The 27,970-nt window shown below is 34.6% G+C and overlaps 1 long non-coding RNA gene across 2 annotated transcripts; it reads right to left on the bottom strand.

The window, feature by feature from the left end:
* Positions 1 to 255: 255 nt before the first annotated feature.
* On the bottom strand, positions 256 to 27,333 carry LOC101738070 (uncharacterized). Of its 2 annotated transcripts, none has more exons than XR_002431886.3 (3): positions 26,927 to 27,333; positions 18,307 to 18,480; positions 256 to 6,620 (listed from the first exon to the last, which is right to left on the bottom strand). It is a non-coding gene; the product is annotated as an uncharacterized LOC101738070 (long non-coding RNA). The 2 variants fall into 2 exon arrangements; XR_009975078.1 differs by lacking the exon at positions 256 to 6,620 and adding an exon at positions 26,264 to 26,360 and having other exon boundaries at positions 18,341 to 18,480; positions 27,070 to 27,317.
* Between the last annotated feature and the right edge of the window lie 637 nt (positions 27,334 to 27,970).

The raw sequence follows: 27,970 nt of genomic DNA, 5'->3' as shown, positions 1-27,970 counted from the left end.
AATTCGAACACCGTTGCATCGCTAGATACGAATACACCGGACGTCTTATCCTTTAGGCGACGACGACTTTAGTGTTGTCATTGGCAATGCGATCTTGGCATATATTTTCATTTATGTTTAATAACTGATAAAGTATATTATTCGGCTGGTAAGCAGATAAGTGAAGAACTATACCACTACGGATCCTATACTATAAGCACATACAGACCAATTATCACTCCCATACAGTATAATATGTTCAAATAAATAACACAATTACAATAATTTTTTCAATTTTTATTCGTGTTTCATACGGCCTCACGGCTACTCAGATACAAAACGATACAAAATCGTTAATTCTAACATTATGCTAGATTACAAAAACAACATTGTTTTTTAATACAATTGCACCACTGCACATCCACAGTTACTTCGTTATGATTTCACTAATCTAACATAATCACATAACGACAACAGAATTATTGCATAAGATACATTATTTTAAATAAATTTTAAAAAGGCATAAGTACAAAAGATGACTTAAAACGCTCGCATATCTATATCTACTGTGTATCCAATAATAATAATGTCATCAATACTACTTGATTATTTATCTTTTTATATAATTTTGGGGCTTCAGTAGCTATTACATAGTTTTACTTTTGTGCCAAACAAAACTATTCCGTCATTGTGTATATATGTATTTTTAATTACATTATTTATTAAAAGTGTAAGGTGAAGTTTATTGTAAAACAGTAGTCTATTTTATGACCTAAATGACAATGTGAGAAGACAACTATTGCAACCGTACCAAACATTGTGTCATAGTATTCAGACGCCCATTAATTTAAAAGACTGTATTTAATGTGGATATTGTGTTTAATCCTAATTTAACACGGTGTCTTTTGTTCATCATAGCAGTCTTCAGAGCACTTGCTATAATGGGCTGTATGAGAAAAAGTATGTATGGACACTTCAAACTGTTTACATAACAGCTATGTAACTTCAGGTGCATTAGCTAAACTATAAATCCACTGACCTCTAAATATTATAGAACTAGATTGGCTGTTCTATTTATATCACAACTAACAAAATGTGCCGCTTCGAAGCTTTTAAATTAGCGAAAATTGCTTAAAGCACCAGTAGGTTGATAATAAATCTTTGACATTAAACTTAACTCGTCCATCCATCTAAGCAATAAAAAAAAAAAAAAACCTGGATTTCTATTTCATGCATCCGTTTTAATCATTATTCGCGTTGATTCGTGTTGACAACTATGAATAGTTTTTTTTTTAAATATTAATTATTCTTTTAGTTATTGTAACGGAACTAATTTCAGTAAAGAAAATTGAAACCTGCTTTAGTTTAAATTTTTTTTTTCTACGTTATTTTCGATGTATTTGTATAGAAGGAATACATTCTATGGATTCAATTTTGGGTTGTCGTTCATTAACCACGTTTCTAACGTATACAACTATACATTTATTTAAAATTTATGGCATGTAAACAATTTCAAAGAAAAATATCTAGCCTGCACTAATATTCGTTGTTTACATAACACAAATTTTTGAACTATGGATTCTGTATTTACTGTGTATCTGCAGCGACGTTATGACCTAAATCAAAAGCGAAAAAGTTGCCACAAAAACCTTTCTTTAAATAATATTAAAATAGCAGAATTCAGTGATAAAACGCGGCTCATATGCATTATATTCACGAATTTGTCAACATCGTACTTCAGTAAGAATCAGTTAATAACATTATAATTACTTTTGTACGACATTTTGGAGCTGTAAATCACGATGTATTTAAAAATAAATATACAGGACTAACAAATATAAATAAATACATGTACACAGCCCGAACTACAGCTATCCTAATTCTAATGATACCAGTACAAATAAAAGCTACTAAATATAAAATGGAGATCTAGAAGAATGTAGTAAATCGACATTCGTAAATAAACGTGAACACGTCATCTTAACAGTTAAGTAGTACATTAAGATGTAATTTAAACAATTAACCGAGCCTCACAAACATGAATTTAAAGTAATAAACAAATTAAAAAGCGCTTTAAAAAAAATGCTTTCTTTAAAGCAGCACCGAATAGCTTGGATATTCAGTTTATTTTATGTTTGGTTTCATGTACCACATCCAAATTGTGAACATTAATGACTTAGCACGTCTCTACATGGCAGAACGTGTAGATTGCTATGAAACGCCAGTATGTACGTCAATTAAATAATACAATTAAATCACGGAGTTTAATTACTATATGAATCAAAAATTTTTTACATTTAAAACGGATTGAAAAAAAAAGATACAATGAAACCACGGAGTATAAATAAATGTATCATCAAATTTTTGACATTTAAATATGGTATGAAAAAAAAAACATTTTTTTCGTTAGGCAATTTCAATCACAGTTTCACAATGTAGAACAAATTCGCTATATTGTTTTATATTTACTGAATGGTCAATGGTAACGCTATATGCCATTTAAAATGTGTATCTTTATTTTTCATTTGTAGAGCAAAAATGGACCGCATAGTCAAAATTGATAATTAAAACACAGTACCCCTATAAAATCGAACCACACGTCAAGATCCTTCACAGTAGAGGGGGAAGATGTCGACCGCAGAAGACATATATAGAGTGTGTGAATGACGATACGAGAGAGAAAGGACTGAGTTTTGAGACGACGGCTGATAGCAGACAATGGAATAGAAATTTTCGCTCTCCCGACCCCATCTAGTGGGATAAGGCGGAGACAAAGAAGAAGACGAATTTAAGAACCTTCACGAATATTTTGGAACAATCACTCATCCAATAGAAAAAGTGTACTTAACGATACAAAATTTAGCTACCAACATTTCTCATTTAATTTTTATTCAATGTGGATATTACGTAAGGTGTGATTTTCCAGATCATTCATATTAGTCAAACTGTGATATTAATTCGCGACTTCATGAACTCTAGGGACGGCAAACGGTTTGATAAATCTATAAGTCCTGTTGCATGAAAAACAAAAGCGCAACGTGTGAAAATCTTAATCTTAAGGGTCGCTTCATATTTCCCATTGTTTAAATGTATACAGGCATTATAGTACATGACATTATTACGTGGAAATTGCGTTGTGAGATTCTTTGTTCTTGGTTCATTTTGTCTATTACATGTTGAGCTTTCTTCAACAAGTTTAGTTTAAAAATATATCTATATTATATCTGTATTATTTTTTCAGACCTTAACAGCAAACAAAGTTCTGCATTTCAAAAATCATAAGATATTGTGTAACTTTAATTCCATTGTACATACGTACATATATTTTGTGCGTTTAATTAAATATTAAGAAATTATTCATTTGACGTCATATAGACAAGACACAAAATACAAACGTTAAACGTCTAGCTGAAAAACTAAAATGATTTCTTTATTTCTAATCCAGTACCGACAGCACGTAAACAGAAATCAATAAATAAAATCCTAATGAATACTAAAAATAAATAACTAAGCGTATACATTAAATATAATTAGGAAGTTACGAAATTTTAACATAAAATATTATAATACACGAACTTTTTTTTACACATCATACTTTCCTTTTTAAATAAAACTGTTCGGTCCAACAGACTTTCTGTGATTCCTAGTTTAACAGCTATCTATAAATAGTAGGTACATATATCGTCTTTTCGCATTAAAAGTGTACAATTTCCAAAAATATTCGAAATTGAGTTAATATGCGGAATCATTTGGTATCACCAGTATTTTTCTCATAAATACTGTCAAAAGATCATAGTCTAGTTTTAGTTTTCTTTTTTAGTTTACCTATGTTTTGACTACTATTACCAAATTGATACATCATTATATCTTACTTTAAAAGACAGATAATGTAACTGATAAAAAATAAAGTGTTGCAACCCTTTAAAACACTCTCCTGTAAAATTAGGAAGTTTGAGATTATACAATTTTAATGCAAGTAGACGATATAATAAAATTAGTCAGGCTAATGGATAATATCGTGGGCCGTTCGTTTGATCGATTGAAAATTTTTAATTGTATAGAAGTCCACTTACAAATCTTTCACGAATTCTTCACATACAATGTCGGTCCGATGAAGAGAAATCTGTTCGTCAACCCATAAAAATCGATTACATACAAATTTAGAAATAACTGTATTTCTTGATCGTAACAAATGTGACGCGACAGAGGGCTGCTATATAGTACCCCGCTATGTACTATGTCCAACTTTATTTTTATTGACAGATTTTTCGAATAAATTGAGAAAAATTGATAGTACGTCTGTGTTATACTTTGTGAGCTCGAAGACGGCGCGCTTATTTGAGTTCAAATTTATATTCGACCTCACTAGAAAAAAATTTTAGAACAATCTGAACAAAACAAAAACATTTCAATATGCATGTAAAGAAAGAGGACTTCTTTTAAAGTTAATTATTTCCTGTTTGAATAGTAGTTCGAATTGATGTAGAATGTCAATAAAATAGCAATGATGATAACATATGAAGTTATAAAATTAATTTCTGTGTAGAATTAAGAACGAATTTCCTACCAAATAGACGTAGCAATAGATTAAAGTCCACTTTCTTTACTTGCATTTGCACGTGGCGATAAATTAATCAACATAACAGCTGTGTTAAAGAAAATTGAAGAAATGTTTTGTAAAAAACAATCTTTATTGGATTTTCTGTTTGCTAAAATATATTTTAAAAAGGCAGATTCGTTTATCTGAGACTAATCAACTCATTTGATATGTTTAATTTCTCACTATATCCAATTCTAGTCTGGTGCTAGCTTTCTGTTGGTCAAAACATCATGGGGCCACTTCTACCAATATTGTTAGATGTAATGATTGATAAAATACACAAATAATTTAGAAAATGTAAAAATGTACTTACATTTTCTTCATTATTCAACCACAGGCAGCAAGACCGAACATTACACATTACTCACATACATGCAAAACATGAACCATAAATTTTAATAATATTCTAATCGCTTGCCAAATATATCAATACAAATCCAATATTAAGGATTATTAGTCTTTTAAACAAAATTGACATTTTTTATTTAGATATTAAGGTGTCATCATGTGGCGCCATTAATATATTTTACGAGTTAATTCATTTTATCTGGCAACCCCACAGTCAACACTATGTCCTTTTGCCACATCAATTACGCACAATATTTAATCGATACAATTTACTCACAAATATACTTTTGTACAGAAAAAGCCGAATATAGGTTTTTCAATATAATAGCAAAATCTACAGTAAAAATTCAACTACAAACACGCACATTCTTAATCACTTTTCTATTTCACTATTCTAGAATAAATTGTATTGTCTAATTACTTTCACTTGTTTTTACATATCTTTCTTTAAGATTAACGAATAAGCAATGTTATGTAATATAAAATCAATTTATACACAAAATTCGAATACGTGTGTGCTTTTTGTTTAAATAGTGTTGTCACTTAAAATATATTTATTTGCAAGAATAAATCGGTTTATAAATGAACGAAGTCAGAAAGCTTTTAAGCTTTTGTAGTGGGATTAGTAGTGAAGTAAAAATAAGAGTATTCACAACTGTTTAAGGCGTCGCTTGTAGGGGTGCGAGGGAGTTGGGAAATATTTCCTTACTACTCATTCACACATCACTTACTCATTACACTTAACTAATTTCGATGCTGTTTTCGCAAGTTTTCTTATTGGTGGCATTTGCTTTTAAGCCAATGTACACAATTCAATTTAGCAAATATCCCTATTAAGCGTGTGTAAAAATATCGTCTGATCAGTCTGTAATGTAACAGTTGTGGAAAATGTCTCAACAGAACCCATAGACAAGCTGCATGAAAAAAATATTTTAATTACAGATTATAACAATCGTATAAATATAAGAATTACATTTGAAAATATAGTTTAGAATTAAATTTGTTATAATGTTGAAAGGAACAAAACGACTCATTGTGACATTTATCATGTAAAAAAGCTGCCATACTACATCGTCACTGTGTCAATAATTTTATTCGTACAAAAACATAAAACAACCGAACGATTTTTGTATTCATAAAATGATATTATCAGTTACTAGGCAAACAATGATTCATATAAATATTATCTGATTTCATTGCTCTTCAAGAAACTTTTTGACGTTTTTAACATTAGCCAATGAAAGCAGTTTGGGTTTTCGATCGAGTTGGTTTTACCGCCGCACATAGATTTATTCACGACAGTGTCAAAGCCAAGTCGATATATACCCACGAAGCCTTTGCGGACCTTATTGAAAACGATCGTTTGGGATAATATTATTGGTGCACAGTAAATTAATAAATCATTTCATAGATACCATTACAGATGACGTCAAACGTCAATGTTATGTCAAACTTCATTTGTCAAACTAAAAACGCCTAAACTACATTTGTACGACCGCGCCCCTGCGGAAGTGTGACTACGTAATACTATACCTGGTTGAGATTACTTTAGCTTTGGGCTAGTCCAGTTCGGTCTTTCGACCTTGAGTGAGACCGACAGCTCAACTGCAGCTGTCCTTTTTAGCGGTCTGTTCGTCTGCTTTCTTAACGTCCAGATCCGTCGTCGATGCGCCCGCCTGTGGATTGTCGGGATCTGAAATTACAATTTAAATTTATGGAGTTTATCATTTTAGGTCGTCTCGTGGCCTAAAGGATAAGACGTCCGGTGCATTTGTCTTGAGCGATGTTCGAATCCCGCAGGCGCCTAGGCGGGTACCAATTTTTCTAATGAAATACGTACTTGACAAATACGATTGACTTCTACAGTGAAGGAATAACATCGTGTAATAAAAATCAGACCCGCAAAATCATAATTTGCGTAATTACTGGTGGTAGGTCCTCTTGTGAGTCCGCGCGGGTAGGTACCACCACCCCGCCTATTTTCAGCCGTGAAGTAGTAATGCGTTTCGGTTTGAAGGGTGGGGTAGCCTTTATAACTAACTATACTTGAGACCTTAAAACTTATATCTCAAGGTGGGTGGCGCATTAACATTGTAGATGTCTATGGGCTCCAGTAACCATTTAACACCATGTGGACTGTGATTACGTCCACCCAACTAAGCAATAAAAAAAAGGCCTTCTTGTGACTGCATTCTTATTAAATTCGCTACAACAATCTGATGACACCAACTCATGATAGAAGTACACTCTGAATACAATCTTCGTGTCTATTTCTGTTCGTAGTTCTCTTGTGTAAGGTGTTCACCTTGATGTTTACGAGTGCATAGGCCATTAATACTGCAGTTATAAACTCGATAACGCTCTGCACGTTACGCACGTAATAATTAAATAAACTGAGTAATTAACAAGCGCGATGGTCTCTCTGTGAAATTTAATCAACATACACGTAACTTCGTTTTCTGATTTAAACTTTTAAAAAAAACTGCATTAGCCGTAAATGTTAGATTAAACATTAAATCGAGGGGTGAAAGGCTATTTGGTTTAAGCGACATTTTTGCAACTTTACAGGAGAGCCATTTAAAGTTTAAAATTTTGGAAAAAAAATCATAACAAAAAAACTTCTTCAGCAATTTGAATGGAGTAAACTTAATTGAAATTCAATTAAAAACATCAAGTTGTTGATGCTAATACCGAATAAAACGGACCTTTAATTACAAAGATAAACGTCGCTTAATACAAATTGCCTTAAGCCCTTATTTTTCAGAGTATGGAATAAAGATTTAAGTGACTTCATAACCACAATTGGCTACAGGGAAAAAAAATAAGCGACGCTGCAATATATTTTCAGAGTAAGCCAAAAAGCATGAAGTGACTTAGCCCAAAATTAATAGTAGCAAGCTATTTATCTCAACTACCAATTTAGATTAAAATGACTGACAGGCGAATTTACTTATGTGACATATAATATTGAAAATTTACCGTTTGATGTTACATTTTTTTACGTCTAATACTATCAGTGGCTGTTAAAACAACCTAAATATATCGCAATCACTGAAAATCTCAGGTGCTTATATTATTGAATAAATAAAGAAATACACAAAACACAACAACAGTTAAAGTATTTATTTAGAAAAATAATTAAGTAGAACAGTCTCAATGTGGGAACATCAATTATATTTATTTATTTTTTAGTCTTAATCAACAACATCAGTTAAACTATTAATATTTTGTATAATAATTAACAACATCAGTTAAAGTATTCATATTTCGTATAATAATCAAGTAAAATCAATCTGAGTGTAGGAAAATCAACTATAATTAATTCATTATACATGATTTTCCTACATTCAGACTGATTTTACTTGATTATTATCACATCAGTTAAAGTATTAATACGTATTAGTATTTTGTACATTATAAAGTATTATTACTTTTACTGATGTGATATTAATCAAGTAAATTCAGTCTGAATGTAGGAAAATCAACTATAATTAGGTATTATTTATTCAATATTACTTGAGATCGGCTGTCATAAAACTTACTAAGACTATAATTAATCACAACCAATATTGTTTAATTATAACTGAAACTAATAAAAACAAAATAAAAAATATCAAATCAATAAACAAAACTTGTAGTAATTATAAAATACAGCCAATGCTTGATAATAATCATAATGCAATAAGAAAGAACGTATTTAAAAATCATTTTCTTCGACTGTATCTTCTACATCAGTATCCAGTAGAACATCTTTGGAATTGCAGTGTTGTAGATTTATGTATTCTTTATGAAATATCTTGGGTATAACCCCAGTGTCACACAATTTCTTTAGGTCCATGTATTTGGCTTTGGTAATCGGCAAACTTGAATTATATCTACGATTGATAGCTCTAGGTTTCGCAATAATTTGTATAATCTCTTCGGATGCATTATCTTTCATTGAAAATTTTACTTTCATTTGATTTGGATGAGATTTTTTAAATGTTGCTGTACGGATTTTACTAATTTTACCTACAAGGTTACCCTTAAAATATTTTTCTGACATATCATCAAAATTTAAGAAATCCTCGTGTGTCAGATTTTCAACATTATAAGGTGCTGGTTCTTTTCTTGCTAGCTGGCTTATTGTAGCCCATTGCGAAGGGGCCCATACTGTAATATTTCTTACGGATTGTTCGATTGTAGAGTGTATGCTGTCTACCGACATTTCCGTGTGGCCAGGGAGAAGGTAATTCATTTGAATTGCTTGTAAATTGTTCGATTGCAACAAAGCATTATGTATTGTTGCAAGGACTATTTTATTTTTGTTTTGTCCAGGGCAAGAATCTGAATACAAGATCAAAGATGTAATGATACCTCGAGAATCCACATTCTCTATGTATTTCTGTATAATAGTAGCAATTTCATTTGCGCCCCTCTTTGCTTCAGATTCTCCCCAGATAAAACAAAAACCGTTCCTTGTGATGCTTTCATAAAAACATAAATTATAAACAGCATACTTTCTAGAATAAAATAGTAACATGTTATTGCCATGAGGCGTATTGAGAACTTTCTGGAGGTCAAAAGATGTGCACAGAATGGAAGGATTTTCTTTACCTAACTGTCGATGACATTCTAACCGCTTCTTTGATGCCTTCTTTTCCTCTAAATGATCTTGAAATTCGGCACAATCCTCTGGCTTCTGTCCTTCAAAACGTAGGCATTTTATGCATTTATCCTTCTTAGACACATGAAACCCAATGTTAAAATCAGTAGTGAATATTTGACGGATTACTTTTTCACTTACAACATCGACTCCTTTACTAATGAGGTCTTCTTTATAACAGCGGTATAAATTTTTTATATTTTTAAATTCAACAGGCAGATATAGTTTTGTGCTATCCTTTCGGCAGTAGTGCAATGGTATTGCAGGTAACCTTTTGATAAAAGATTTTACTGATTCTTTGATTGCGTTAGATGTTTTGTTGGGGGGAATGCATTTTCCTCTTCCATTTTCTTTCGCCATACCAAGTTCCTGTGTTGTTAATGTATAATAAATGTATCTTTGAGTGACATCAAGAGTATTCATGAGTAACTTTAAACAAACTTGTCGCCGACCCTCTCCATCATTTATGAAATAACAGAATGTGTTATTCCTGTAATTAGAGTCTTTGGATCTCTTCCTTTTTATGGATTGCTTAGAGGACATAGATATTATCCACTGCTTTTTTCTTTCCGGAGATAATTCCCAAAAATGTTTAAATATGGCACTCCTTTTTTCTGAGGTTATTTCTTGACACTTGTAGGGACAGTTTTTTTCTAAGCAAGGATTCGGTTTCATATTTCTTCACGTCACTCCTCGATGCACTCTGGAGTTCGACTGAAGCGCCTGCGCGCGGCAGTCCGGTTGAAAGATCACGATTTTTAACTCCCGGGAGATGAAATAAATATGGTATCATGCGACATGAATGAAATGTATCATATTAAAATTTAATGATTGAAAGACCGACCCGTATTTTTATTTATACCGAAAAAATGTTTCATATTGCATTACTTCATTTTATTGTCTGTATTAAGCGACATGCATTTAATAAAATAATAGGACCAAAATGTTTTAACGGCTAAGCAAAATATCTGAAACAAAAGAACTACTTGATTTAAGTAGCACCCTGCATGGAAAATAGATGCAGCTGAAAGAGCTTAAGCGACACTCCATGTTGTATTTGGGTGACGGACAAATGGTTTAAGAGACATCACACCATGTAATTGGTAGAAGTCAAAATGATTTAAGTTACTGCTTAATAAAAAATTGAAACAGGAAACACGCTTTAACTCTTATTGGATTCTTTTTCTGAGAAAAGGTAACTGGTTTATGTCTCGTCTCTTAATATCATTGTATGGTTTAAGTACATTACTAAAAAAAATATTCAAAATCAACGTTGGATAATACACTGCCACTTTGGAAACAACCCAAAAATAGTATTGTTTCAAACGCCAAAAAAGTGCTCTGATTTTAATAAATCCGGCATCATTCGACGGAGAAAAATTCGCTGATTCCGTATATGTATATAACTCAATATCACCCTAGATGTCGCTTAAACCAAATAGCCTTTCACCCCTCGAAATATACAACAAATTGGCAATAAGGCATACAGCGTGCTCTCGTTTAATTAAGTTATTTTTGCAATAGAATTGCATTAATTCGTAATACATTACCTACGAATACGATTCACGTTCCAAAAAATGAACAAAACCGCACAACCTTGAAGTTGAAGTTTTGTAATATCTTTACGCTTATAAAAACCTTATTTAACGAGGTGTGCTGAAATGTTCAAGTTTAACAGCATTTTTGGTAAATAAAATCAAGAGATAATATTTGAACGAGAAAAGGAGTGATATGATTTAACATTGTGCTACATTCGAGATAGTCGTTGTTTTCCACCTTTCCATCTTTTTATTTATTTATTTATTGCTTAGATGGGTGGACGAGCTCAAGCCCACCCACCAGGTTACTGGAACCCATAGACATCTACAACGTAAATGCGCCACCCACTTTGAGATAAGTTCTAAGGTCTCAGTATAGTTACAACGGCTGCCCCATCCTTCAAACCGAAACGCATTACTACTTTCACGGCAAAAATAGGCGGGGCGGTGGTACCTACCCGTGCAGACTCACAAGATGTCCTACCACCACCAGTAATTACGCAAATTAGAATTTTTCGGGTTTGATTTTTATTACACGATGTTATTCCTTCACCGTGGAAATCAATCGTGAACATTTGCTAAGTACGTATTTCATTAGAAAAATTGGTACACCTCTGCGGGATTCGAACACCGATAAATTGCATAGATACGAATGCACCAGACGTCTTATCCTTTGGGCCATGACGACTTTAAGAATATGAATATGCTGAACATTTTTCAAAACGACCATGATCCTATCCATACATCGTTTATTACTTAATAACATTTTTCAAAATTAAACCACCAATTTAACTAGCTCAAAGTTTGCCAAACAACGCTACTTGAAAATATGTACATACCCTTCAAATGTCAAAGCAAAAGGCCATCGCGATCGTAGTTAAACAATACGATAGTATTGTGTTACAGAAATCTAAGAATAAAATTGTTTACATTTTATATACCAAAACAAATTAAGCGAGCACGTGTCGAAATCGCGTGAAATCGACTACAGTCATCAAAAGGTAGGCCTTTACGTTATCGGCGTACGGTAAACAAAACAAAAGTTATTAAAAAGAATTACAACCTGTATGTGCTATTTTACGGGTGTAAGGAAACTCAAATTCAACTAAAGACTTTAATGCACTTTACCGAGTAGATAAAACTAAAAGAATCGTAATGGATTAAATCGATTTCATTAATGCACATTGAATTGCACGCTACATACTCTACTAAAATGAAATGCGAAGTCCACGCTCTCGATGAGTATATAACTATATAAAACGATATATTTTTTCTACATAGTTCCCTCTCTGCTGAGGATCGCGACCACATGTTACTTTCCTCGATAGTCTTCGGTCATGGGTGGCATGGTATAGATTACCACCATCCACTTTTTTAACCAAATCCGACCATCTGGCTGGTGTTCTGCCCACTTGCCTTCTATGCGAGCCAAAATTATGAGCTTCTCTAATTCATGTCTGGGAGACCGCATGATGTATCCAAACAAGCTCTTATTACGTTCTTGGCAGATGGCAGAGAGCTTTGTTTGCAGTTTAGATCTATTAAAATCAACTCGTTAGTTCTCATGGCAATCCATGGTATTCGGAACATCCTCCGCCACACCCACATTTCAAAGGCATCGATATATTTGCAATAGCGGCTTTTCATGAACCATGTCTCTGCTACGTAGAGGAATATGGAAAAGACCAATGCCCGCACCAAGCGGACTTTGGTTTTAAAGCGAATGCTACGGTTTTTCCAAATCTTCTCGAGGCCATCGCACTTTTAGCCATACCGGATCGTCGGAGTATTTCTCCCGTGCCGCTATCCTCGGATATTATTTGCGACCCAAGATATATGAAATCCGCTACTTTCTTGTAGCCGCTGAGTGCATCAGAGCGTGGAAGAAATTGCGCTCTATCTATTACCATTATTTTGGTCTTCGAATGGTTGATCTTAAGACCGAGCTTAACACTTTCTTATTCTACACCATTTAGCAGATTACATAGGTTGCCAAACTGAATAAATATATATATATACATACATAACAATACATAGAGACTAATAAATAAATCAAAGTGGTTCTCTGTGATTTGAATTTGTTTTTATGTAATCAATAATATCAATAACTAATGAATATCGCCGCGTCAATAAACATATTTAATTTAAAAGGCAAATGGGAATTCACAGATCATCAACTACAACTAATATTAATAAAGTGTTTATTCTGTCAACAGTACCCACGCAATAGAACGTTATGAAAGTATCTTGCTGTACGAACTACCCCGCATTATCAGGATATTAATCGGTCGACTCGACAACGTCATCGCGGGCTTTCGATTATCACATGTGACAGGCGGATTGCGATACGAATGACTCTCGTACAAAACAATGACTGATAACGATAAAACGAGGCTGATGAAATGTTTCATCCCAGTAGCTAATTCTATTTTTATTCGTACTAGTGGTCGCCTAGAAGTCGAAATTGGACCATAATTATTAATTTAAATTATAAGTTTGAACATTAATAAGGTTCTATTGTCAAAGGCTTTCTATGATGCATATTTTTGCCGTGAAGCAGTAATGCGTTTCGGTTTGAAGGGCCGGGCAACCGTTGTAACTATACTGAGACCTTAGAACACATATCTCAAGGTGGGCGGTGCATTTACGTTGTAGATGTATATGAGCTCCAGCTTAGACTTGATAAAATTTTACGACTTTACGGCTACTACCATTTTTTAATTAATATAAATAATATATAAATATGAGACACCTTTAAAATTTTGCGGTGAGAATAAAGAAAAAAATATTGGTTTGTGTGCCATGATATATTAATTAATCCACGATGCCATCCACACAGCATCCATGAGGATAAGACTGAACTGGTGCAATATAGTCCATGAGAAAGTGATTCAGAGAGGCCACGATTCCCGGCATTGGGGAATATTAACGCAAGGAGGAGATATAAATTCCATATGACTACATCGTCACAAAACGCGAGAGATATAACAATTGCCGACCATTATGGACATACTCTTGATGTACCTACATAACGATATTAAAAGTGTCGTTTTCTTTATCATTTCGCTCGAAACTCTAAAAAGTGAGCAAATTAATGCTGAAAGGGACATGGCGTCAACCTATAAATCATAAATTAGAGTGGTTAATAATTTACTAAGTCACATATATTATTTGTATACGAAATTATTTTTAATAAGTGCCTAATAGACGAACACGTCATCCACGATGAATACGTAATTGATACGATATGCGAATATAATGCAATTAAGATCTACATACATACAAATGTAAATGAATATACTCTCAAATATTGTATTAGCTAGAGCAAACTATTTGGGAAGTATCCAAGCACTGATGCAATTCGTAGTTGCGTTTAATTTTAAATTATCCGTTGCATTACTGTAATAAATCAGCTCAAGATACTTTTATGATCCCATAAATAAATACATTTGCAAAAAAAACAGATATCACGCTCATGTTTTTACTGGCTTACGAAACGGTTCAAAACCAACATAGCAATGTCACTAATGAGCAGTGGTGATATGCCAACATCTATGTCAACACTTTGTAAAAGAGCGTCTGTACTCAATTCCTGTTATGGAAAATCACCCAAAAGACGGTTTACCAGAGCCTATAGATATCACAACTTCAACATTCAAACTGAGATGCATAATTGCCCCAAGGCGGAAATTTCTCGAAAGTTGGTATCAAATAGTAAGAGATCACAGCATGTTCTACCAACCCAACATTGAAAAAATCCAGTACTAAAGATATTTAAGAATGAGATAAGTTTGAGCATATTTGTATACTATAAATGTGATAGTTTTTGAATATTTGCTGTTTGGGAATAAAGACGACGGAAAGATTTACTGAGCGGATGTAATCACCAAAAGGCGTTATTTGCAAAGGGTTGCAAACAACATTGTAACATTGAAGATTCTGCCCTACAGCGTTACGCAGCTATGAAGAATACAATTACAAACAAACGAAACGATTACACGATAAGATACAATGATAAGTACGTACGTCATTTGCATTCGAAAGATAATCCAGTTGCTAAGTAAAATGACCATGTTAACGACAGTCACGGCTTGTTGGTTTTCAATAATCACATTAATTTTTACTAATTCGTATGTTTCACAGGAGATTCTTGATAAAGACTGTTCACTCGGAGTATTCTTAAGCACCGAAAATATAACAATGCGAGATTAAGATTAAGAATTCGGGTTTGAAAGTAAATAGGTGTTAACCGATAAGGAAGGCAATGTGAGACTAATACGAAATAAGGTTTTGCTGTATTAAATTGGCGTATAACTGTCGATCAGAGTAGGCGTGCTCAAGACTGGTAGCCAGTTCGCAGTGTACTATAAATAGTATTAGTTAGTTCTGACTACAAATGAAGACACAAATACAGCAGAACAAAAGGCAGACGCAAGGCGAAAGGAACACCAAACTAAAAACACACAATTAAAACTTGTTTAGTTCACTTGCGATGGTACACTTTCACTGGTGGTGGGACCTCTTCTCTTGTGAGTCCGCACGACTAGGTACCACCACCCCGCATATTTCTGCCGTGAAGCAGTAATGCGTTTCGGTTTGAAAGATGGTGCAGCCGTTGTAACTATACTGAGACCTGAGAACTTATCTCAAGGTGGGTGGCGCATTTACGTTGTAGATGTCTATGGGCTCTAGTAATCACACAACACCAGTTGGGCTGTGTGCTCGTGTGCCACCCATATAAGCAATAAAAAGAAAATGTAATTTATTAAAACTAAATTATATTACAGAGAAAACAGAGCGCAGAGTAGTTAATAATTCTCGTGTTTAAAACATAAATGACGTCAGAAGTTTAATGATCATCTCGTGCCAATCAATGGGGTGATGCAAGCTACTGTCAGCCATGAAGTCTGAGTCATCACGAATGTGATATGAGCATGACATTTTTTGTGCTCATCAAGTAACAGATTGGAGTGGGAGCTCGAAGATTTCACATTGCAGTGAATGTTAATAGCATGGCTAACGGCTGTGTAAAGTAATATAAAGGAGGCGAAAATCTTTCATATTTTTTCAGAGCCTAGAAACGTTCGGAAGCTTCAAAAAATTGTTCTCGGAATTCTGAGCTGACATGATCAGGGCAATTTCCTCTACATCTTTAAAATTTTGTATATACGTTATCAATTGCTAGAATTATACACGTTAATTGAAATAGGGAATTAACTCGTAGTTTTTTTTTTTTTAATTTTATCTTTTTTCTCAAACATACGTAAACCTTAAATAATAATTTATAGAACACGTTTTGGGCTTTGTGTCATAAATTATCGTAAATTTTTCTCGTAGTAGATGTCAAAGCGTACATTACCTCTGATGACTTAAGTAGACCTAATGGTCAGAAGAGCTATCAACGGAGTACTTAACCATTAAAATGAATATTGGCCAATTTGGCGTATCGTAAGATTATGTATTTTTAATTACTAGAGGTCCCACAGTAGTCGAAATTCGACTTTAATTGGAATTGTAAGTTTGTACACTATTATAATAGTATTTTATATGTACTTCTATAATTACAAATTTGGCAAGGCTACACTATACTTTTCTATACTAATATTATAAAGAGGAAAGATTTGTTTGTTTGTTTGTTTCGAATAGGCTCCGAAACTACTGGACCGATTTGAAAAATTCTTTTTCCATTAGAAGCCGACATTGTCCCTGATGAACATAGGCTACTTTTTTTAAAAAAAAAATTTATTTTATTTTTTTGCTTTCATGTGTGTTTTAATGTTTCCGAAGCGAAGCGAGGGCGGGTCGCTATTTTTTAATAAAGACAAACAATATTTAATCTATTCTCAATTTGACCACAGACGTCAAGAACAAAAGTTTGACAATAAATAGTATGCATGCGTGTGTGCGTTAAATACATGGTATGTAGTGTGTGTAATGTTTTCTTTACTGATTTAATGTATCTTTTATGCATTATTTTAAAAAAATATTAGCATTGTGCACTTCTTTTCTATATTCTCTATAAGTGTGGAAAATTTCATACTCCTCCGTCCGCGCAATTTTCGTAAAAAGGGGATACAAAGTTTTTGCTTCACGTATTAATATATAGATGGGCGGATATTTTTTTTACAAATTTTAAAGTTTCCATGAATCGCATATCGAAACGCGGCTAGGTTAAACATCTGCAGGTAAGTATCTGCAGACATAAGTTCACAAATAAACAAACACGGTAAACGAATATCATGATAATAATATATAAGACGAAAGCCGCCATATTTACAATTTCTGTAATTATCTACTAATATCATTCCTATTTCCACGAAAGGTAATCACAGTACAATATAAACTGAAATTTTGACCCCATGTCTCAAGGTGAATTGGAATTTATATTGTCGACTTTAAAAACATTAATTAATTAGTTTATAAGTAGCCGACATAATATTGTAAAATTTTAAAAAGTATTCCCTGGTAACTTCACGTGGCGAATGTTAAATCGATTTCATTAAATTTGTAGTGTGTGTACTCAAAGTAATTAAATTATGTATTAATATTCTATCACTCTGTGTTGGCCGGCTGGTAATATGTACATTAAGCTGATGGTTGCTTTTACCGCTTGATACTTATTAAAGAACAGAATCACTGTCACATACTTATCCCTACTAATATATAAATGTGAATGTAAGTTTGTTTGTTACGCTTTCACGCGAAAACTACTTAACCGATCATCATCAACTTTTTATTAAGAAAAAATATATATTTTAACGAAAAATTAAAAAATTGTTTGTCAAAAAATCTCAAAATCTAGCTTCTTCAACGCCATCTACCGGTTCAGTAATGAAGTTCCAATTCTGAGTACTGTAATACCGTTGCACTGTATTACCGACGGTCACGTCAATATCCAATCCAATTAATTGACTATAGTTTTAGCTGTTTGGGATTTTTCTATATTTATTTCACTTTCTACGTAAATGAAGAGGCGGGTAAAATTTAGCGTTATGCCAAAGTAACTATTCCACGCGGACGAAGTCGCGGGCAAAAGCTAGTCATCTATATTATATCTACATATAATCACACCCCCTTCTGGCTGAGTCTTTGCTCGCCCACCTGTCCTGTTGAAACTGGAAAGGCCTCCGGGCCAGCAGTAATCCTCCAATCATAAAAAAAAACACACACACACACAAATCGCATTGAAGTCTTACCAGTGGTGACGAGCTGTTGCAGCCTGGACGGCAGATCCGCGGTCGTAACCTCCGCGCCTTGTGGATGCAGGATGTCCGGCATGGCATTCCTCCGTCCCGTGCGTCCCGTCTCCAAGAACTCCTTGGGCACTTCTTCTCTATTCCTGTCCTGCATTATTGCCATCATTCTCAGCACTGTGAATTTGCAATGTATTCATTATTGTTAGTTTTTTTTTATAGTCCAATAGGCAGACGAGCATACGGCCCACCTGATGGTGAGTGGTTACCGTCGCTCGTGGACGTCAGCAATGCCAGGGGCAGAGCCAAGCCGCTGCCTACCGTTCGTTTAGTAATACGTAATCGTGGCGTTCAATCGTAGTTGGGAATGTAATTCAGTAGTAGGAATTAGCGTAATGTATAGTACTAATGCCCCTTAAGCTCGGCCAAAGTATCGAAAGATTAGCTCGTGAGACTGGACGAAGAAAGGGCCCTGTTGGGCAAAGAGTTGGGAGTTCTAACTTTCCGTTTCAACTCGACCGAAGGCTGAACTATAAGGCATATCTTATGTAATGTATCTTTTTTTCAAAAAATTTGAATCTCTATTAACATCTTTTTTGAAAAAACTCCTAAGTGATTAAAATAATAATGAATCGACGAACATTGAAAACAGTCCGTATTCACATCATTGGAAATAGAAAAAGGTATTTATTACCTACACGAATAGGAATATAGGTCTTCAACTAATTTTAAACTTAATTAAATTCAGAATTATTCAAAAAGTTTTCTGCTCAATTTTATTTTATTTTATAGCCTACCCAATTTTATTTGAAAGCAATTTGTAAGCTATGGGTTTCGCCTTATCTGTATTTCGTATGCAATTAGCGCTCACCTTGACCCTATTCGAGTTACAATGAAAACACATTACTTTATATCGATCTGCTACACATACATATATCCATGCGAGAGCCTATTTGCTATGAGTAAAATTTTGTAATACAATCGAAGTTGTTGTTTTTCACTCGATATTTTATTTTGTACGCTCTATTACAATCCGTGTAGTCAAAAAGCCTCAATAATAATAATAATAATTTATTTCAGACCATATCTTTGCCCATATATGAAAATATAATTTGGATATACATATATTTATCCCGCCACATGTAGGCGATTCCATGTTAAGAAGAATGGACAATCCATCTCTATTCTGTTCGCAATGAGTTGCAGGTAACCGTTGGAGTCGCCACCGCATCAGGAATGCTGCTCGTTTCCTAAGTATTGCAGCAAAGCCGTCAACACCGGCGTCTGCAAACATCCCCGAGGCGCTACAGAAACGTGGCAGTTTAAAAAAATGAAGTTGAATTTAGAAAAATTTTCAAGTCGTCGTGGCCTAAAAATTAAAAAGCCCGATGCATTTGTAGCGAGCGATGTAACAGTGCCGGTGTTCGAATCTCGCGGGCAAGTACCAATTTTTCCTAATTAAATACGCCCCTTGATGCCGTCTTCATTTTCGCGTACGATTACGTACTGTATATTTTAGTAGTTAATTTTATTGGCTGTATTTATTTTTCACGACAAAATTTGCGTATCAAAGCACAGGGGCCTGTTCAAGAATTTTTAACCGACTTCAAAAAAGGAGGAGGTTCTCAATTCGACCGTATGTTTTTTTTATGTTTGTTGCCTCATAACTATTGACTGGGTGAATGGATTTTGATGATTCTTTTTTTATTAGAAAGCTGACGCTTTCCGTGTGGTCCCATTTCAATTTAGTTCAGCTCTGATAATGGTATACATGAGAAAACCATATAAGCCTTAAAGCCTTAAGTACGTGCGCGACAAATAAATGAATAACTCAATGTCACGCCAACCGATTTCGATGGTTATTATTTTTAGTGTATATTAATTTGTTTTGGAATACCTTTTTTTTCTATTTGAAGTCGGTTTTTGTTTAAGCATCTTTATTTACAATTATTGATTGGTTACGATAAAACCACCCAAACTCCGTATATGCGTTGGGAATAGGCGGCGCACGCGTCCGAGTTCGGGTAAAACGGAAGCTTCATTTCGGGCCGCCATTGTTTACGTTAACTTATCAAAAGTGTTTGAGAAGTACAGAGTGTGACGTAACGAGACAGACGAATCAAGGATATCGACTGCTGAACAACGTGATTAAAACTGATAAAAGTTATCGCAAATTAATATCAACGTATTAGAAAAATGACGCAAGAACGTGATCTCCATGTTTTGTTATCGACATCCGAAAATAATCGTAAACGTAGATCAATGAGACGGAGATAAACAAATACCTGTTGTTACCATAATCCTATCTATTTTTGCCGCAATAATCATGTGTTTTTTATGAAGGAATGATTACTGGTGGTCCGTTTTCACCAGGACAGGTGGGCGAGTACAGGCTCAGCCAGGAGGGATGGGATTTGCTAACAGCTACCCGAACGCCTCCGAATGAGACCTAGAGCAGCTGCTTCGAGAATGAATCTACTACCGGATTGGAATCGCGACCCGTTGAGAAGATCCGGCGAGAAACTCAGCGGGAAGAGGATAACATCGTTATTTTCATGTCACGATAACTCATCGGGACGATGGGATTTACGCTGCCACAACTATGGGTTCCGGCAATTGCTTCGACCTTGAATTCGTGCGCGCATTTCAATGAAAAATAATTTATTCTCTCGCTACACAATTCTGACTCAACTAAAGACTCTTAAAGACTAAAAACGACAATAGTTTCACACAAAGCCTTCCAATAACAAGATGGCCATTGACTTTGCAGTTGACCAAGGTAACCGAGATTTGGGACGTACGTAAATGTATTGCTAGCAAAAGTTTCGAGCACTCCGAAAAGAAAAACATCAAACACATCGTAGTTTCATACTTTGGAAAGAATCGCACAGAAACAAATTTAACTTGAAGAACAAATTTAACTTGTAAATTGAAGGAAGCGTTTGTCGATGTTTCCGAAAAGAAAAAAAAAGAAGGAACAGACTATATCCCGGGTTTTCCCACAAACGAAGCAACTCATAACTAATCAATATTATGCGATGCGTCGTATTATATTTGCACGTGCAGTTAAGAACTATTTTATTTAAAGGCTTTCAAGCAGGCAAAATACATATATTTAAATACCTTAATGGGATACTCAATAATGTACTTTAAATCAATTTCGAAAACTCTATCTTATACCTTTAAACGAGCAATTCTTGTAGGTATATATATATGTAATCTGAATCTCGGAAACGGCTCCAACGATTTTCATAAAATTTAGTATACAGGGGATTTCGGGGGCGATAAATCGATCTAGCTATGATTTATTTTCAGAAAATGTTGTTTTATTCGTGTTTTCAATAATCAACTCTTCCCGACATCTATTGGCGAATAATAATACTATTTTTCTTAATTGAGAGCAACTAACCGCTTTAAAAAAACAACAAGATGGCGATATAAAAAAAAAACGAGCAAAGCTCGGTCTTCATCTAGTTTTCTATAAAAGAAAAAAATTGACATCGACAAAGTTGCCAGCATTTCTTTAAAATCGGTTAATAGATTATTTACAGAGCAAGGTTACAAGGCTCAACCTCTTGAATATAACTTTTAGAATTCACTATTTTATTTCACTAAAAATGTTCGGTTTTAATTATTCCAGAGATCACATTACGTTCGTTAAAATAAAAATTAAAACGTCATTAAAATCGCGTAGAACAAAATTGTCTTAACTAAGTTTAACAAGGATCAAGGTCTTCTATAACTATCATACTTATATGCTACCTACATGCATATACATGAAAAGGCAAAGACAGAAAGTTAAGTAGCATTGTTTTCTTGTTCACTAGTTATTAACTATCTTTAGTGTTACCAATAAAACAAACTTCAACCAGTCGCTTATTTTTCTACAAAATAAATAGAACAGTTAAATACTACTTTAATAATGTAAGCCAAAACAAAAAATGTTATAACAGATATTTTTTTTATCAGAATCTAGAATCGTCGGTGATTTTATTCGATTTTTTATTAATGATCATGATATTGATGAATTATTGCACGACCATAGATAAACTTCCCGAACCAACGGTCATTTATACAAATTATACTCGAAATTAATCTGTACCGGGTAATATGATTTTTTTTACTGTGGTGTGTGACAACAACGTCAAAGCACTCAAAGCCTTCATACACCTTGAGATCAAATCCAAAGGTCAACAATAGTTTATTTAACAGTTGTTCTTCCCTTTTACCGGGAACGGAACGCACAAAGATTTTGAAACAGACAGGATGCTGATAACTACCCATGAAGGCTTAATATGCGCCCTACTACTAACTAAATTAAATAATTGTTGGCAAAACACAAGAGTAAGGGATTCTTGCACGTTGTGAAAATTTACAATTACATAAACATCTAAATAATCTAATATTATGTAAAATAAAATTCATGTATTCACGTTGCGCTACGTCAACAACGTTATAATGTAACGGTGGACACAATTACCGCGTCTTTGTTATGTTAATTGCGAATTGAACTACAAAGATCGTCCTTTGAGTACGACTCGTTACGTTTGTCAAGTACCTACGAGAACGAAGTCACTAGCGAGTACAACATTCAAATGTGTTATTGAATTGTAAAAATATTTATTGGGTACAGGCCGCAGCTCTACCTAAACCAACGGTTTAACTATTAATCAAAAGGTAAGAGGCACGAATCCGTGCCCTTGCCGCAATATATTCAGTTTTACTAAAAATGAAGGGCGTTCACGAGTACTCACATTCGCAGACTATTTGCCATGTATCAACGTAAACTGGTTTGTGCGACGGTGGGATTATGGCTTGTTTGTTCTGAGCGATATAAAGATAGTTCCGGACTTTGATGTGGCAATTTCGTCCGAAAGTGCATTCCTTACACGGAAACCACAAAATGGATGCCAACTACCTTTGATTGTCGATGCCGCTGTTTCAATTGTATCGATAAAACATATAACCTCATCATAGCTGATCATTGATTCGTAACGGCTTCTCAGTAGCCATGAAAGAATGCGACCTCCGCCTTGCTTCGTATTCCTCAAAGGCAAAGGCTTAAGCTGAGGGTTGTGACCATACTTCTGTATCACTTTCTCACGCACGATCTTTCTCCATCTGTTTCTGTCTCTGGTGGTATGGAGAGCGTTATAAACTGTGGAATCAAGAGCGATGCGAATCTGGTTGGACCAACGTATAGAATACGACAGCTTCCCCTTAATTTCATCTCCAATAGATATCGGAGACGTTGTCACGTCAGGACTGACCGCGCTTAGGTTTGTTTGAGTACTCAGTTTGACACTACCTCATAGTCTTCTTAGGGCTATCCTCGTTATCAATAGGACACGATGACTTCGATTTGAAAGTACATATGCGTTGGGGTGTTGTGGCATTCGATATTATTACTTAAAAAATAATTATAATTATGGATCCTTTTGGACAAATATTGTTAAGGGATAACTTAAAAAAAAATTAGGGTTCGAAATTGAGATCGTGCGACGGTATTGTGACAAAAATTGGCTAAAAACTATACGAACTCGTTCTAGCTGACAGCATTCTATTAATATTTTAATCGCGAAAGTTTGTAATGGGCGGATAAATATTTGTTGGGTTTTCACGCAACAACTATTGGACTAATTTTTTTTTATTGCCCTTGCAGGCAGACGAGCATACGGCCCACCTGATGGTCAGTGGTTACCGTCGCCCATGGACTTCAGCAATGCCAGGGGCAGAGCCAAGCCGCTGCCTAAGCCAAGCCGCTGCCTAATGATGAAACTCCATAATGTTATAGCTTATTAGAAAAACAAATAAGTTATAATATATTGCGATCAACGTGCGATAAGTAGCGCACGGGATCCTTTCAAGAAAATGTTTTTTATACAATTAGTCACATCGGAGCGCGATCGGGTTTTGCTAGTTGTAAATATTTGCAAAATAGAAGTGGTGGCTCGTATTGTTAATCGACGCTCCACGGGGCAACGTAATGCCGCCATCGCTCAAAACATGTCTTGTCGGATCCTCCAGATCCGCTCTCGATACTTTTGGGTTCTTTAAATACCTGATGGTACAAAGAGCTACGAAGGGCTTTCAGGGACACGACCTTCAGAAATGAAGTATGCGACTAAGAAGAAGAAGAAGAAATACCAGCCACCGTCCTCGTCGAACTCGTCCATTTTGAATAGTTCAACGTGCGAATAAGCTCATGGATACAACCCACTGAGTTTCTCGTTCGATCATCTAAGTGGATTGCGATTTCGATACGGTGATAGATTCTGCGAATCACTGTTCTTGCTAGGGTCAGTTTTAAAAAACTGTCTCAGGTTGGGCCCGTGAGCTCATCTACCAGTGCGTGAGTAGCTAAAATAGCCCCTTGGGTTACCAACGTATAGGTAGAACATAAGTCTACACAGCTAAGTATTTCTATGCGCGCCGAACGAAATGCGCCACCTTGCACCCGGTCTGCATCTGATGAAATTTTAGTTGGTTAAAATCCTACATGCCTACCTATCTTACCGCCCATGGTCCGCAGGTGGGAGTCTGTAGATTTCTTCGTAGCAAAAAAGGTACTGCTATCCTATATCTATTGAGAAGCCGTCTTATATTCAGATTTGAAGGATGGTATAACTTATTTTTCTTTGGTCAGCACTAGATATTTCGAACATTGGAGAAGATATGAGTTATGATATGCCTTTTTTATTGTCAGGAGGAAATCGCCGGACTTCCGCCCTCCAGTGGGGATGACGGCCGGAGCATGTTGGAGTCGAACCGACTAAAACCTCCTGTCGCTCAACAACCCACGTCCAAGCCTCGCATGAGACAGAACTCATGAAAAGGCAAAGGGGGAAAGTGAATCATTTAGTGCGAAGCACATCTCTCCCATCACCCTCCCGTTCGGGACGCCGAACCGGCGGTCGTCGGCCTCACGACCACCAGCCCTCTCGGTCGGCAGGCTATCCGTAGTTCGCCTAGATGGCGCCGGTTAGAGTGAGTGTGACTTAATGCCTAGCACCATTCTAACATAAGCTCTTGGGTACATGTATGAACAAGATGTATAACACAAAATAAGCGGCATGGATATTATCGACTAATTCAATGCAGAGTTGTAACAATGCTTGCTATTAAACAAGTTACTTACTGAATATAACATAAATGGATTTTTTTTACTACGACAAAACTATTGTACATAGCAGAAAGAAACCATCTGTATAGATAGCATTTCTGTTCTAACGCTTCAGGGCTAAAAGTGTAAAACGTATAATTTCTGCTCACATAATCAGATACTGGAAACATCTTAAAAACTATTCTATATTTTTATTTATTTAGTTTTGTAACTAAAACTACCATGCATGAATGTTTCTATACCTTATGAATAATAATTAAAACCCAAAAACATGCGACCGATTTCAAGTTATCCAGTTTATTTTGCTTTATAAATATACCAAAGGTTCTGGACTGAGTATTCATTTCCTATACCTAAGCTTGATTATTAAATATATAATATGTATTTTGACGAATGATTATTTACATCATGTATCCAGAAGCTTTAGTAGTATTTATGAATGAAAATTTTCAAGAAATAACTAATTACATTTTGTGACTGTGTATTTTGAAATTAAGGAAGTTTCATTAGCAGTTTTTTTTGTGTTTCATCAATTTTCACCAATACTACTTGAATGCCAAGACTAGAGCCCCAAAGCTGCATCCCAACTCACAGCTTTCGCATCAGCATTATATCATATTTAAGCACAGGAAGGCAGGAAACACTGATAGAAGGGTTTCCTGCCTTCTTCTTTTATACCTATAGGTTCAATGCCATTTTAAGTGAAAGCATTTCCAAATATGAATCATAAAATGTTTTAGATCACACTCTTTCTTTCTGAACGGTGAACCTGTAGTATTGTAATTATATTTCTTGAAAATTCTCATAGCTAAGGGGAAGAATATAGAAGTGAAATACCATTTCATCCCAATGGCAGTCTTCTTACGCAGATAGCTTGACTCGTTGCTAGTAAGCTTATGTATGCCACTCTAAACTTATCATGCTCTTCATTGTCCTGAATCAACACAACTGGGTTAGTATCAGTTCACTAATGTTAGACCTCCACAAAAACTAAATTAGTTAATTAGGATGTTTTTTTTTTTCCAAAAGTCACTGATTTTGAAGAAAAGAATCTTGTGCTTCAAAGTATCCTTGAAATCACCAAAACTAATTACATTATAGAATTTGTTTGTTATATTTAACTTTAGTCAAGTAGTTTTCTTATTTAAAGAAAAAATTGTCATCTATTATTTTTGACAATTTAAAATGATAATTCTTGGATTTAAAAAACTTATGTTTTAAAAATATTTGTTAGTCTGTGGAATTTTATTTGAGTAAACAAAAAAAATTCACTGTGAAAATGATGCGGGTGGTGTATATTTTAATGTAAATCCACACTTTTAACATAGTTTTCCCACAAAAAAATGATCCTAAGATAATCCTAAGATAGAAGTAATAATGAAACCTCGTTCCCACATTGTAAGAAAGATTATTGGAATGTTTCGTGAAGAAGCAAATATAAATCTAAGAACTCCAAGCAGTGGGCAACCTGGCAAGCGCAACGCAATCATTCCAGCCTACCTGCACGACTTTTTACATGTTGACCTCTTTTGCGTTTAGACACATGACCGGCAAGTACTCCAGACATTTTACAATAATTCCTTAATGCAAATACTACGTGTTACGACGTTTTTATTGATACAATTTTTTTAAACAGTACTCACAATCTTACATGCACAATTTTATTTCTTCATTTATTACACGACAGTTCTTAAAAAAATTGCACTAGATTTAAGGCATAAGTTAAAGAGCGGATCAATCTCGAAATCACAATAAAAATAGTTATTTTTTATCCTAACGAACTTCTGTTTTATCTACAAGAGCGTGCACGGAAATCACAGCAACGTACATAACACAATAGAAACTGGAAATTCATTAACTTGACTGGAAGGAAGATAAAAATGATTTTCATAAACGTCAATACTGTCACCTTATTTGACTGTTTGACCGTTGATTTATTTTGACATTATCTTTTATAAGGGCTTTTATGACCTGGCAGTTAAGACCTTTAAGTCAAATCTTATTTTAATTTATATGCTTATTTTTATGAAGAATGATAATATGGAGTGAAATGAATTGAAATGAAATGAAGATGATTAATTGGAGACATTAATCAACTGGGATGAAATTAAATGAAATGAGATTAGATGTTATGAAACGAGATGAGATGGGATGAAATATAATCTGAGTAAAATGGTGGTCATTTCCTGAGATTTTTCAGTGGACTTTTCGGAGGATCCCGAGAAGTTACGTCCAGCGGCTTTGTTTCATTTTCCCACATTTGTACACTTTCACAGATATTGAACAGTTAATAACCCATAGTATTACACATTTAAACCTGAAGAAACACTAAATAGACAAAATAAAACCAATCACACAATTTCACTCCTCGCGTTCCCGCCCAAGTCTTTTTTGTCGCTTAGCCTGAACCATGTACAGATTAGTGATATTACTTCCACTAAAACTGTTTACAATAGGTACGATACTCGCCGAGTGCAACTTAATAGACACGAATATATGTTTGAAAATCACCCGCTAGGTACCTACTTGGTATTTGCCACAAAC

The sequence above is a fragment of the Bombyx mori genome, chromosome 15 (assembly GCF_030269925.1).
Source record: "Bombyx mori chromosome 15, ASM3026992v2".
Classification (NCBI taxonomy): Eukaryota; Metazoa; Arthropoda; class Insecta; order Lepidoptera; family Bombycidae; genus Bombyx; species Bombyx mori.
Note: the sequence above shows the minus strand (reverse complement) of the source record. Positions and strands in the feature narration are given on the sequence as shown.